Genomic DNA, 13,271 nt, shown 5'->3' on the forward strand with positions numbered 1-13,271 from the left:
CTTCCCGCGGATGGAATGTGGGAGGATTCCCGGGGGTGGCGCAAAGTTCTCCGCCCGAGCCGCGGAAAGAAATGGGGCAAGGTTTACTGCAATGGGAACGCCTGCGGGGCGGGGCAGGCTGATATGGTTTCCAGTCAGCGTCAGCATCATCCCTCATTTTATAACTGAAGACATCTGCGTCTGAAGCACATGATTCAGAAGTTCTAGATCATCCTGCCAACCAGGAACCACGCACTCTGCTGGAAGCGTCCCTCACGGGTTATCCCGGCGCCAGACCTGTGCTAGGGGTGCAAGCACGTCAATTTTATATTCCTCACTATTTGGGTTTTTTAGGCACAGAGAGGTGGCGTTGTCTGCCCAAGCTCACACAGCCATTGGGTGGCTGGGATTTGAATCAGGTTCAGGCACCCTGAAGCTCCTTTTTCCCTTCCAGATACCGTTTTGTTTCTAACTGCAAAACTGAAGACGTGCTTGATAATAATTCTGAATTATCTATTCCCACACACTCTAGGATGGTAAACTCGGGAGTTTACCTTTTCTTATGGTGGTTGAGTTTTTGCTTTTTAAGTTCAACACATGATAAAAATCAGCTTCACCGCATGGAGAGGAAGTGTAACTAGACACTGCTTTCCTAGTCACTGGGAAATTTTCAAAATAAAAGACACTTTCAATTTGAGGAAGTGGGTAAACAGGCAACAAAGAATGGGAGGAGTTTACACTTCTTCAAAGATGAGTAAAACAAAAGGGACAATACAAAGCTGTACACATCCTAAATCCATAATTAGTCGAAGCAGAGGATCCTTATATCTGTTGAAAGAAGAGCCGGTGGTCACACAGGATCCACTCAGGATTTGTAGAATGAATGAATGTGCTCAGCCTTCTGCTCCCCAGCCCCTACCCCCTCCTGTTCTTCTTTTTCAACTTCCTTTTCCTGAAATGACAAACAGCAGCACAACTAGGAAGACCCACGCCTGAGCTCACGGATTTATTCTTGGTGACAGTCGCCATGAAGAGGTGAGTTACAGGAAAAGAACGCAGACAAAGCTGGTGCCGGCCAGTTTCAGAAGGAAGCTTGAGGTGCAACCCCTGGTTAGTTTTGCAGGAAAATAAATTTGCAGACAAATGGTTCATTTTACCAACCTCTTCTCTTAAAAAAAAAAAAAAATCCCAAAGTCATTTATTATTTTCCATACAGTTATGATTTTAGTGAAATTGAATGAATTCTTCTGGCTCAGGGTAAATATATATATGCAAACTCCATGAGTAATTAGTAATTTCAGATGACTTCTCCCAGTTTCTAAGCATGCTTGTCTTATGCATTTAGATGCTTTGAAAGGAAAATCAATATCATAGCTGTACTAAACTTCAGGAGGGCAATTTGACAATAGGGATCAAAAGACTTAAAAATGTATATGCTTTTCTAAGAGTATATCCTAAGGACGTAAATAAGCGATATGCAAGATTAGGAAGTAGGAAGTTCATTGCAATATTGCTTAGAATAGTATAAAAATTGGTAACAAATTAGATGTTCAAAAACAGGGAATTGGCTGAATAACTTTGAACAAATCTGAATGACAGTCTGTTGCATATGACAATCCAGAGATAAAAATGTTATTGTAGACATATTTTGTCATGAAAGAGATCAGGTTATGAAATATTATGGCCTGTAACTTCTGGAGGCAATATGAAAAATATGTAACCAGTGGTATGTGATTAGCAGGTGCTAATCAGTCTGAATTTCAGCTTTGAACTTGTTTCTCTGTAGCCAGAGCTATGGCTATACTCTCTCACCCTCTCTATCTCTCCCTCTCTCTCTCTCGCTCTCTCTCTATATATCTCTTGTCAATCAGTCATTTTGGACAGGTTTCTGCTATAACATTAATTCTGCCTCCTGGTGGTGTAATTCTGGTAATTTTTTTCTTCTTTCTTGTCAAATATACATACATATTTTTTCTGATATTTCTCAATGACATGTATTGATAATAATTGTTAAAAACACATTATCAGGTGATCTGAAGAAGTTAATGCTTCTACCAAATTGACTGACTATATCAAGGAACACCATAATAATAGAAAATAATAATTCTATTATTTTCTAACTTATTCCCCTGATTTGAAAATGAATACATAGTATTGTGATATTTAAGAATTTTACACACATGATACTGGCACATATTAAGTTCTAAATGCAACTGCAGATAGAAAATAGTGGGAAGACTAGAAAATATTTGATGAGGTTCTATGTAATAATTTATAAGAAATTCACTGTAATCTCTGTGGAACAAGCAAAACTTTTTTTTTTTTTTTGTAGTTAGAAAATCCATTCTACCTTTCTTTGGAGAAATCAATACTACAAGTGAGACTTTGACTTTCTCATGGATCAGAAGATTCTAGATAAAGGTAGGTCACTGTATTTCCTGGCTTAGCCCTCACCAATCTATAGCAGGAGAATGAGGTCCCATTAGTTTTTTTTTTTTTTTAACACAGTTTTATTGAGATATAGTCACATACCCTACAATCATCCACAGTGTACAATCAGTGGTTCACAGTACCATCATATAGGGGTGCATTCATCACCACAATCAATTTTGAACATTTTCCTTACTCTAAAAAAAATAAAAATAAAAGTAAAAAAGAACATGTAAAACATTCCATGCCCCCCCATTCCATCCTATTTTTCATTTAATTTTTGTCCTCATTTTTCTACTCATCTGTTAATACACTGGATAAAGGGAGTGTGAGCCACAAGGTTTTCACAACCACACAGTAACACCATGTAAGCTACATAGTTATACAGTCGTCTTCAAGAATCAAGGCTACTGGGTTGCAGTTTGACAGCTTCAGGCATTTCCCTCTAGCCATTCCAGCACACTAAAAACTAAAAAGGGAAATCTATAAAGCACATATGAATGCTCTCCAGAGTGACTTCTCTGCTCCATTTGAAATGTATCAGCTACTGAAACTTTATTTTGTTTCATTTCTCTTCCCCATTTTTGTCAAGAAGATTTTCTCAATCACACGATGCTGGGTCCAGGTGCATCCCCAGGAGTCATGTCCCACGTTGCCAGGGGGATTTACACCCATGGGAGTCATGTCCCACACAGTGAGTTTACCTGCCAAGTGGGCTTAGAGAGAGAGAGGTCACATCTGAGCAACAAAGAGGTTCTCTGGGGGAGACTCTTAGGCACAATTATAAGTAAGCTTAGCCTCTCCTTTACAGTAACAAGCTTCATAAGGGAAAGACCCCAGATCGAGGGCTTGTCCTACTAAATTGTCAGTCCTCGATGCTTGTGTGAATATCAGTGTTCTAGTTTGCTAATGCTGCGGAATGCAAAACACCAGAGATGGATTGGCTTTTATAAAAAGGGGGTTTATTTGGCTACACAGTTACAGTCTTAAGGCCATAAAGTGTCCAAGGTAACACATCAGTAATCAGGTACCTTCACTGGAGGATGGCCAATGGCATCCGGAAAACCTCTGTTAGCTGGGAAGGCATGTGGCTGGCGTCTGCTCCAAAGTTCTGGTTTCAAAATGGCTTTCTCCCAGGATGTTCCTCTCTAGCAAAACATCACTCACAGCTGCACTCTGTTCAGTCTCTTTGAGTCAGCATGTTTATATGGCTCCACTGATCAAGGCCCACCCTGAATGGGCAGGGCCATGCCTCCATGGGAGTATCCCACTAGAGTCACCACCCACAGCTGGGTGGGGCACATTCCAAGCAAATCTAAACAGCACCAAAAGTCTGTCCTACAAGACTGCATCAAAGATAATGGCGTTTGGGGGACAAAATGCATTCAAACTGGCACAATCAGTAATAACACAGCTGGGGAAGCCCAACATTTCTGCATTTTCCCCCAGTTCCTCAGGGGAGCCCTGCAAATACATTTTTATTTTCTGCCCAAATTACTTTGGGATGTATCAGGATTTCACACTAACCTGTTTAAACCTACCAGATCTCACTTCCTATTCAAAGTTCCATGTACTTATGGTGTTTGAATAACTGACCATACAAGTTAAATTATTTAGTGTGCTACAGAAAAGATAGATCCTGCACCAAATAAACATCTCTTCTCTTGTTCTCACAAAGAAGTTGAAGTTTTAAAACACAGTCAGTATCATCTTTTACCCTTTTGCCTGATTTACCTTAGTCCTAACCAGATTCACTTCATTTATAATCCCAAATGGAAGTCTGGACTCTTTTTTCAGCTTTTTTGACAGTTGCTGTATGTGCTAATATGGTCATTCATAGCTGCTGAGCTCTAGCTCTCAGTTTCGGGCATCACACAGATACCCAAATTTCCAGAGACTGAACAGGTTATACACAAGGAGCTCAGCAGTTCAAGATTTAGAGATAACCATTACAACTCAGGAATAGATGTGACTGCTGTAAGAGCTTGCAATCTAGGGGAAGTCCCATCAGTTTTTAGTGCTCATGTTACCATAGCTTGAACCTGCCCCCTGGTGACTCTGTGAGGACTAGTGTTTTTGTAGAGTCTCCTTTCTCCAGTATTCTTGGGGATCTCCAAAAGGCCACCTTCGATTGTCCCTCCCTGCCTGGGCTGGGTATCTAGCCACAGAGCCCCCTTTCTGCTTTCCCACCCCTATGGGCCATGGCTCAGGTACCACAGGGCACCTCCTGCCATCTGCTATACCCTTTACCAGTTCAATCGAATGTGGGGACAGACCCCTCCCTTAGTTTTCCAAAGAGAAAAGTGAAACAAGTTTGCAAATTTCATATGACTTCATGGGAGAGTTGAAGATAATGGAAGGGAATTTCATCACAGGCTGTAACTTGTAATGCTGCTAGATGCTAGAAGCTGCCAGGCGGGGCCTTCAGGCTGCCAGCCTCCAATCACCTTGTGGGGCCAGCTCACCTCTTTAGAAAAGGAAAGCCCTTGAACAAGTCTCCCCACATGGAGGGCAGGCACCCACACATCTTAAACTCAGAGGGAGAAGAGCCTTCCTGACTCAGGTTTTAAGGATTTCTCCAAGTCTTCATTATCTGGCTCAAGATTAACCGTTCTCCAGGAGGACTGATGGTGCATTGTCATTCTTTCCAGAAGCCCTACAATCCCACCATGGGGAGAGGTCTGGCCCCACGGTTCCCCCGAAGCTCCAGGCCTTTCACTCAAGCTGGGCCATCTTGAGTTGTTCCAAGCCCTGCTGGCGCCTTTTCTATCTCCTTTAGCATGAAATAAGGCTGTCCTGCTGCAGGCCTGGGGCAGCTGGCCTCTATCTACCATGACCAGATGTGAGATCATTCCCTCCTGCCTGCCCAGGAATAAGCGATAATTTTTAGTAATAGCAAATTCTAAATTAATGCATTATAAAGAAACATTTCTCCCAAAGAAGCAACAGTCAGGGGTATGCACACCCCAGGGGCTGGGGGTTCCTGCTGGCTCTCCAAGAAGTACATGGACATGGACACTTTGAAAGGAGGGTCTCAACCTTGGTGCAATTGACAATTTGGAGCAGATAATACTTTGTTGGGGGGAGGGAACTGTCCTGGACATTGTAGGATGTTGAGTAGAATCCCTGGCCTCTACCCCATTAAGAGGCCAGCAGCACCCAAGCTGCCTGAGTCATGACAACCAAAAATGTCCCCAGACATCACCAGATGTTCCCTGGGGGGCAGGTGGGGGTAGGCAGGAGATGACAATGGCCTCCAGTTGAGAACCACTGTTTTAAGGCAATTGATTTTCAATTTCACAACTTCCATAAATACTCTTTCCTAAAACCCCTCTGCTGAGCACACAACACTAGGGGTTCACATTTCTGTTTACAAGCACCCTTCTCCACTTTATAAAGAAAGCCACGCCTCTTTTTCATGCCTCGGGAATCTCATTAGGGTGCCCTTGGGAGTGAAAATCCATGCAAAGGGACAATTCGAAATGCTGCTGCTCCTGTTGAGAAACCGAATGACGTGAGCCGCTGGGTACTAAATCCTTTTGGAAGGCTGGTGGTCATCAGTCATTTGCTTGCAAAGACATGTAAGAACAACCTAATCAAATTGGCTGCGGTTAGGTCATTAAAAATAATTTTAAAACTTTTTAATATGGGAAATTTTATATTCTCATAAAACTAGAGAAAATAGTATCATGAACTCTTATTACCCACTCAGCTTAGATAAACAACATTAAAATTAGTCTTTTAAACATTTATCATGATGATGGAAAATTTCTAACATGTACAAAAATAGAGAGGAAAGGCTAATGAACCGCCATGAACCCATCACCCAGTGTGTTAGCTTTCAATTGCTGCTCAACAAATTCCACAAACTTAGTAGCTTAAAACAACATCTGTTAGCTCACACTTCCATAGGTCAGGAGTCTGGATGGCCTGGGTTCTCTGCTCAGGATATTGATATCAGAAAGCTGAAAATCAAGGTGTTGGCTGGACTGAGGCTCTGGGGAAAAATCTTCTTCCAGGCTCATTCGTGTTGCTGGCTGAACTCAGATCCTTGTGGTTGTAGGACTAAGGATCTTTTCCTTGCCAGCCAGTGGCTGCTCTCAGCTTCTACAGTTGGCCCACATTCCTTGCCAAGAGACCCCCTTCATCTTCAAGCAATAACAGCACATCGAATCCTCATGCTTCAAATCTCTGACTTCCTTTTCTTCTAGGAGCAGAGAAAATGCTTTGCTTTTAAAGGGCTCAGGTGATTAGGTCAGGGCTCCCCAGATAATTTCCCTATCTTTTAAGGGCAACTGTGCTATATAACTTAATCTAATCATGGGAATAAAATCCATCATGCTCACAGTTCTGGGGATTATACAGGGTGTTTACACTAGGGGCACAGCAAATCTTGTGACTCATCTTAGAATTCTGCCTGCTGCATCCAGTTTCAGGAATTAGCAACCCATGGCCAGTCTTGTTTCATCTTGTTGCAGGAAGCAGGCTCTGAGACAGAGGTTAGCATGGAGGAAGTTTATTAAGGAGGGCTCTCCAGATCAACCCCATGCAAGGAGGGGAAGAAGCAGGACTGGGCAGAGGGAGCTTGAGGAGCTCTGAAGCTGGGATGGTCTTCAGAGGTGTTCCAAGGTGCATGGTATTTGTTTTAGCAGCCAGGAAACGGAAACTCTTCCTTTTGTCCCCTTGCTGTGTATTCTGAAGAGTTTGTCTTGTAGTGTTTCTCATACTCTGGATTTTGTTGGCTGTATCCCTATGGTTTCATTTTAACAATTCATCAGTGTCCTGTATTTCCCATAAACTGGTAGTTAGAATGAGAGGCATGACTGATTTAGTCTTATTTTTTGGTAAGATTTCTTTGGTGGTGATGGTGTGGGCATCTATCAGAAGAGATGCCATGTCCATTTGCCTTTCTGTGATATCAGCAGCATTGTTAACTACTGCCTGCATCAGAATTTCTCACCCTCAGTACTTGATATATTGAGCCAGATAATTCTTTGCTGGGTGGGAGGGATGGGGGACATTATGGGGTTTTAGCAGCATCCCTGGCCTCTACCCACCAGATACCAACTCTCAACAACCCTTTGGTAAAATGGGCTCCGACAGTCAGAAAACATCTTCAGGCAGAGTTGCAGGTACTGGAAGTTTCCTTCATGTTCAGAAATATTTAGTGCCTAGGAGATATGGAGAGGTGTCAACAGCGTCTGCTACCATCCACCCCGAGCCTCCCAAACCACTGATGTCCCATGTTTATCCACTTCATGCTCTGATTCTTCCAGGTGAGGGTGGATCTCAATTTGATAGAATAAAAAATGTCCCCAATAAGGAGATTAGTGGGACTGCGATGGCCCCTTTTGCTGAAGATGGTCTCAGGGCCATAATTCTCATCTTCTCCCTCCTCTTCCACCCCTCGTGGATTCTCCACACTCTTGGCCAGCACTTCTCCTGGGCCAGTTGCTTGTCTAGTGGGATAGCCCAGATTTTTATCCCCGAAGGTCTGCACTCTGATGACTCTGCCCTGTTACTGTGCTTGACCACTCACAGCCCTCACTGGGTGCGGAAGCACCGACATGTGCCCTGATGAACTCCCTGCCTCTCTGCCCCATTGTGTAGCGGCCACTCCGTCACTTTGTAATAACTGGGGTGAATAACCTTGGACCCCTGTCTTTGCCTGCTGGCCTCCTGCACAAGGTGCTCCAAATAACCAGGTGGGAGCCCTTACTGCATCTCTTGGTGATGCATTCCCTTGTCCCTCCTCCCCAAAAAGAAACTAGGGGACAGGAAGTACTTCCTGGGGGGTGCTGGGAGTGATGTTGGGAGGAGCCTCTCCCACCCTGGGCTCCCAGACCCTTGTATCCTAACTGTTGGGAACCCAGCACCTCACCCCTCAGGACTCACAGCCAGCTGTGTCTTTGCTGTAATTGGTTGCTTCTGAGTGGTGGGTCACGTGCCCATTTTTGCACCTCATCTGCCATAACATGGTCCCTTGGTCTGAGGCAATGTATCAGTTAGGGAAGGATCAGAGAAGCAGAACCACTATGAGTGAAATGGAATAAGGTAACGTGTACACCACATGTCCCCACAGATGCCCATGTCCTAATTCCTGGAACCTGTGGCAAAGGGGAAATAAGGATGCAGGTGGAATTAAGGTAGATGATTAACTGACCTTAAAATGGAGAGATTATCCTGGATTTTTTGGGTGGGCCTAATAAGGGTCCTTAAATGAAGAAGAGGGAGACAGAGGAGGTCACAGTGATACTATGTGAGAACTTGACCTGCTGTTGCTGGCTTTGAAGGTGAAGGAAGGAGGGTGGCCTCTAGAAGCTGGAAAGGCAAGGAAACAGAGCCAACCCAGAACCTCCAGAAGGGAGCACAGCCTTGTTGACACTGTGATTTTAGCCCAGGGAGACTTCCAAACTACAAAGCTTACAAATCTGTAAGATAATACTTTTGTGCTGTTTTAAGCCGCTAAATTTGTGGTAATTTGTTAGCCTAGCAATATAAAACTAATACAGGTATTTATTATTGGGATTAGACCCTCAGCTCCTCAGCAATTATGGCAAAATATTATGGATTAAGCATAGATTTATCATATGACCTAGCAATTTCATTCAGATATATACCCAAGAGAAATGAAAATATACATCCAAAGACTTGTACCCAAATGTTTACAGCAGCATTATTCACAATAGGCCAAGTGGGAAAACAATCCAAATGTCCATCAATGGACAAATGCATACACAAAATATGGTCTATCCATACAATGGAACATGATTTATCCATATAAAGGAACAAAGTGCTGATAGTTTTACTGATACATGGATGAACTTTGAAAACACTATGCTGAGTCAAAGAAGCCAGAAACAAAAGACCACATACTATATGATTCCATTCATATGGAAGTCCAGAAAAGACAGATTCATTGAGACAGAAAGTAGACTAATGGTTGCTTGGGGCTGGGGGTGAGGAGGAGTTAGAGGAGTGGTAGTTAGCTAGAGGGTTTGGAATTTCTTTTTTTTTTTTTTTTTTTTTAATCATCATTTTATTGAGATATATTCACATACCACGCAGTCATACAAAACAAATTGTACTTTCGATTGTTTACAGTACCATTACATAGTTGTACATTCATCACCTAAATCAATCCCTGACACCTTCATTAGCACACACACAAAAATAACAAGAATAATAATTAGAGTGAAAAAGAGCAATTGAAGTAAAAAAGAACACTGGGTACCTTTGTCTGTTTGTTTCCTTCCCCTACTTTTCTACACATCCATCCATAAACTAGACAAAGTGGAGTTTGGTCCTTATATCTTTCCCAATCCCACTGTCACCCCTCATAAGCTACATTTTTATACAACTGTCTTCGAGATTCATGGGTTCTGGGTTGTAGTTTAATAGTTTCAGGTATCCACCACCAGCTACCCCAATTCTTTAGAACCTAAAAAAGGTTGTATAAAGTGTGCGTAAGAGTGCCCACCAGAGTGATCTCTCGGCTCGTTTTGGAATCTCTCTGCCACTGAAGCTTATTTCATTTCCTTTCATATCCCCCTTTTGGTCAAGAAGATGTTCTCCATCCCACGATGCCGGGTCTACATTCCTCCCCGGGAGTCATATTCCACGTTGCCAGGGAGATTCACTTCCCTGGGTGTCTGATCCCACGTAGGGGGGAGGGCAGTGATTTCACCTTTCAAGTTGGCTTAGCCAGAGAGAGAGGGCCACATCTGAGCAACAAAGAGGCATTCAGGAGGAGACTCTTAGGCACAAATACAGGGAGGCCTAGCCTCTCCTTTGCAGCAACCGTCTTCCCAAGGGTAAAACTTATGGTAGAGGGGTCAACCCATCAAACCACCAGTCCCCTATGTCTGTGGTCATGTTAGCAACCATGGAGGTGGGGTAGGCGAATACCCCTGCATTCTCCACAGGCTTCTCAAGGGGGCACTACATCTTTTTTTTTTTTTTTCCTTGTTTGTCTTTTTTCTTTTCTTTTTTTTTTTTTTTAACTTTCCCTTCTTTTTTAAATCAACTGTATGAAAAAAAAAGTTAAAAAGAAAACAAACATACAATAAAAGAACATTTCAAAGAGACCATAACAAGGGAGTAAGAAAAAGACAACTAACCTAAGATAACTGCTTAACTTCCAACATGTTCCTACTTTACCCCAAGAAAGTTACATAATATAGCAACATTTCAGTGAACTTGTTCCTACTACATCCATCAGAAATTAACAGACCATAGTCATTTCTGGGCATCCCCAGAACGTTAAGTAGCTTATCTGTTCTTCTTGGATTATTGTTCCCCCTTCCTTAATTGCTCTCTGCTGCTAGTTCCCCTACATTCTACATTATAAACCATTTGTTTTACATTTTTCAAAGTTCACATTAGTGGTAGCATATAATATTTCTCTTTTTGTGCCTGGCTTATTTCGCTCAGCATTATGTCTTCAAGGTTCATCCATGTTGTCATATGTTTTACCAGATCGTTCCTTCTTACTGCCGCGTAGTATTCCATCGTGTGTATATACCACATTTTATTTATCCACTCATCTGTTGAAGGACATTTGGGTTGTTTCCATCTCTTGGCAATTGTGAATAATGCTGCTATGAACATTGGCGTGCAGATATCTGTTCGTGTCACTGCTTTCCGATCTTCCGGGTATATACCGAGAAGTGCAATCGCTGGATCGAATGGTAGCTCTATATCTAGTTTTCTAAGGAACTGCCAGACTGACTTCCAGAGTGGCTGAACCATTATACAGTCCCACCAACAATGAAGAAGAGTTCCAATTTCTCCACATCCCCTCCAGCATTTGTAGTTTCCTGTTTGTTTAATGGCAGCCATTCTAACCGGTGTTAGATGGTATCTCATTGTGGTCTTAATTTGCATCTCTCTAATAGCTAGTGAAGCTGAACATTTTTTCATGTGTTTCTTGGCCATTTGTATTTCCTCTTCAGAGAACTGTCTTTTCATATCTTTTGCCCATTTTATAATTGGGCTGTCTGTACTATTGTCATTGAGTTGTAGGATTTCTTTGTATATGCACGATATCAGTCTTTTGTCAGATACATGGTTTCCAAAAATTTTTTCCCATTGAGTTGGCTGCCTCTTTACCTTTTTGAGAAATTCCTTTGAGGTGCAGAAACTTCTAAGCTTGAGGAGTTCCCATTTATCTATTTTCTCTTTTGTTGCTTGTGCTTTGGGTGTAAAGTCTAGGAAGTGGCCTCCTAATACAAGGTCTTGAAGATGTTTTCCTACATTATCTTCTAGGAGTTTAATGGTACTTTCTTTTATATTGAGATCTTTGGTCCATTTTGAGTTAATTTTTGTGTAGGGGGTGAGGTAGGGGTCCTCTTTCATTCTTTTGGATATGGATATCCAACTCTCCCAGCCCCATTTGTTGAAAAGACCATTATGGCTCAGTTCGGTGACTTTGGGGGCCTTATCAAAGATCAGTCGGCCATAGATCTGAGGGTCTATCTCTGAATTCTCAATTCGATTCCATTGATCTATATGTCTATCTTTGTGCCAGTACCATGCTGTTTTGGCAACTGTGGCTTTATAATAAGCTTCAAAGTCAGGGAGTGTAAGTCCTCCCACTTCGTTTTTTTTTTTTAGAGTGTCTTTGGCAATTCGAGGCATCTTCCCTTTCCAAATAAATTTGATAACTAGCTTTTCTGCGGGTAGCTGAGCTTGTACCTCGGCTTGCCAGGCCTGGGCCAGGGGACCTGATCACCCCCTGGGGAGGGTAGTAGGTACGGGCGTTAGTGCCCTCTGCAGCCCCCCCGAGCCTGAGGAGCGAGGTCAGGGCAGCTCCCTTTTCCTCACCCAAAATGTCACGGGCAGGGGAGGCTTGCCGGAGGAAACCGCCTTTCTCCCAACCGCCCTTTCCTCACTTCCTTATCTTGCCCACACACTCCCTTGTGCCAAGGCCACTCCTGCCACCGCCAGCGCGCATGCACCGTGGCCAGAACAACCCCCGCCCGCTGCAACGGCTCCTGCGTCCTCTCAGAACCAATCCTAGCCCCTCTTCCTTCAGTATTGCCATTTTAGGCTACTTCACCTCCTTTCCAGCCCTGCCCTTCTTACCAGCCTATATAACATGTGATCACCCCTGAATAAAGCCTCTTTGGCGCATACTCCTACTGGATGAAGAGTGTCTTGTCCTTATCGCCGCCCTCCACACCTTGCACGCCTCCCGCCGAGGACCCGGCCAAGTCCTCCGCCTCCCCCTCGCCTCCGGGAAAGAGCCCCCGCCGCCGGTACCCTTTAAGCAGCCCCGAGAGCTGAGGGCTCAGCTACCGGCCGCCCCTCCCCCCAGAAGCAGTAACCCCGACTGCAACTGGTGCCCTGTGTGAGGGGCGTCTCCACACAACAGTTCAGCAGGTCGCCCGCTCACCCGGACGCCTCTCCAGCTTCCCGTTTCCTCGCCTGCAAGGTAAGGGCCGCCTCTCCTTCGCCGCTTCCGGAGCCGTGTCAGGTTCACTGCTCCGAAGCCGCTCCTCCCTTCCCCCACGCTCTCTTCGTCCTCTTGTATGCGCACTTCTATGACCCCCGTTCCTCCTAACGCTCTCCCTCTTCCCCTCCATTACTTTGCTGTAGTTCTTTGTATCTTTGTCTCCTCATTTGGCGCCGTGTGCCTCTTTGCAACCCCCCCCCCCGACTGCTCCCGTTGCCAAAGGGCACTGCTTTCTGCTCTCGCCGTCTCCTTCGGCCTCGCGGCCACGGTTTATCTCATTCTCTCTGCTCGGTAAACAACTCCCCCTCCTCTCCCCTCAGCTATGGGTAATCATCTATCTACGTGCCAGGCACCTCAAGTTCGTGCTCTAGCGGGTCTCCTAGACACGCATCGCTGTAAAGTGTCT

At 44.0% G+C, this 13,271-nt stretch overlaps 1 long non-coding RNA gene across 2 annotated transcripts in view; it reads left to right on the forward strand.

Moving 5' to 3' along the window:
* Positions 1-796: 796 nt before the first annotated feature.
* The window catches only part of LOC119531268, a 38,337-nt gene continuing 25,862 nt past the window's right edge, over positions 797-13,271 (forward strand). For both annotated transcript variants that reach the window (XR_005216292.1, XR_005216291.1), the window contains exons 1-2: positions 797-1,014; positions 2,312-2,400. This is a non-coding gene — a long non-coding RNA (uncharacterized LOC119531268). The remainder of the gene's footprint in view (positions 1,015-2,311; positions 2,401-13,271) is intronic.

The sequence above is a fragment of the Choloepus didactylus genome, chromosome 1 (assembly GCF_015220235.1).
Source record: "Choloepus didactylus isolate mChoDid1 chromosome 1, mChoDid1.pri, whole genome shotgun sequence".
Classification (NCBI taxonomy): Eukaryota; Metazoa; Chordata; class Mammalia; order Pilosa; family Megalonychidae; genus Choloepus; species Choloepus didactylus.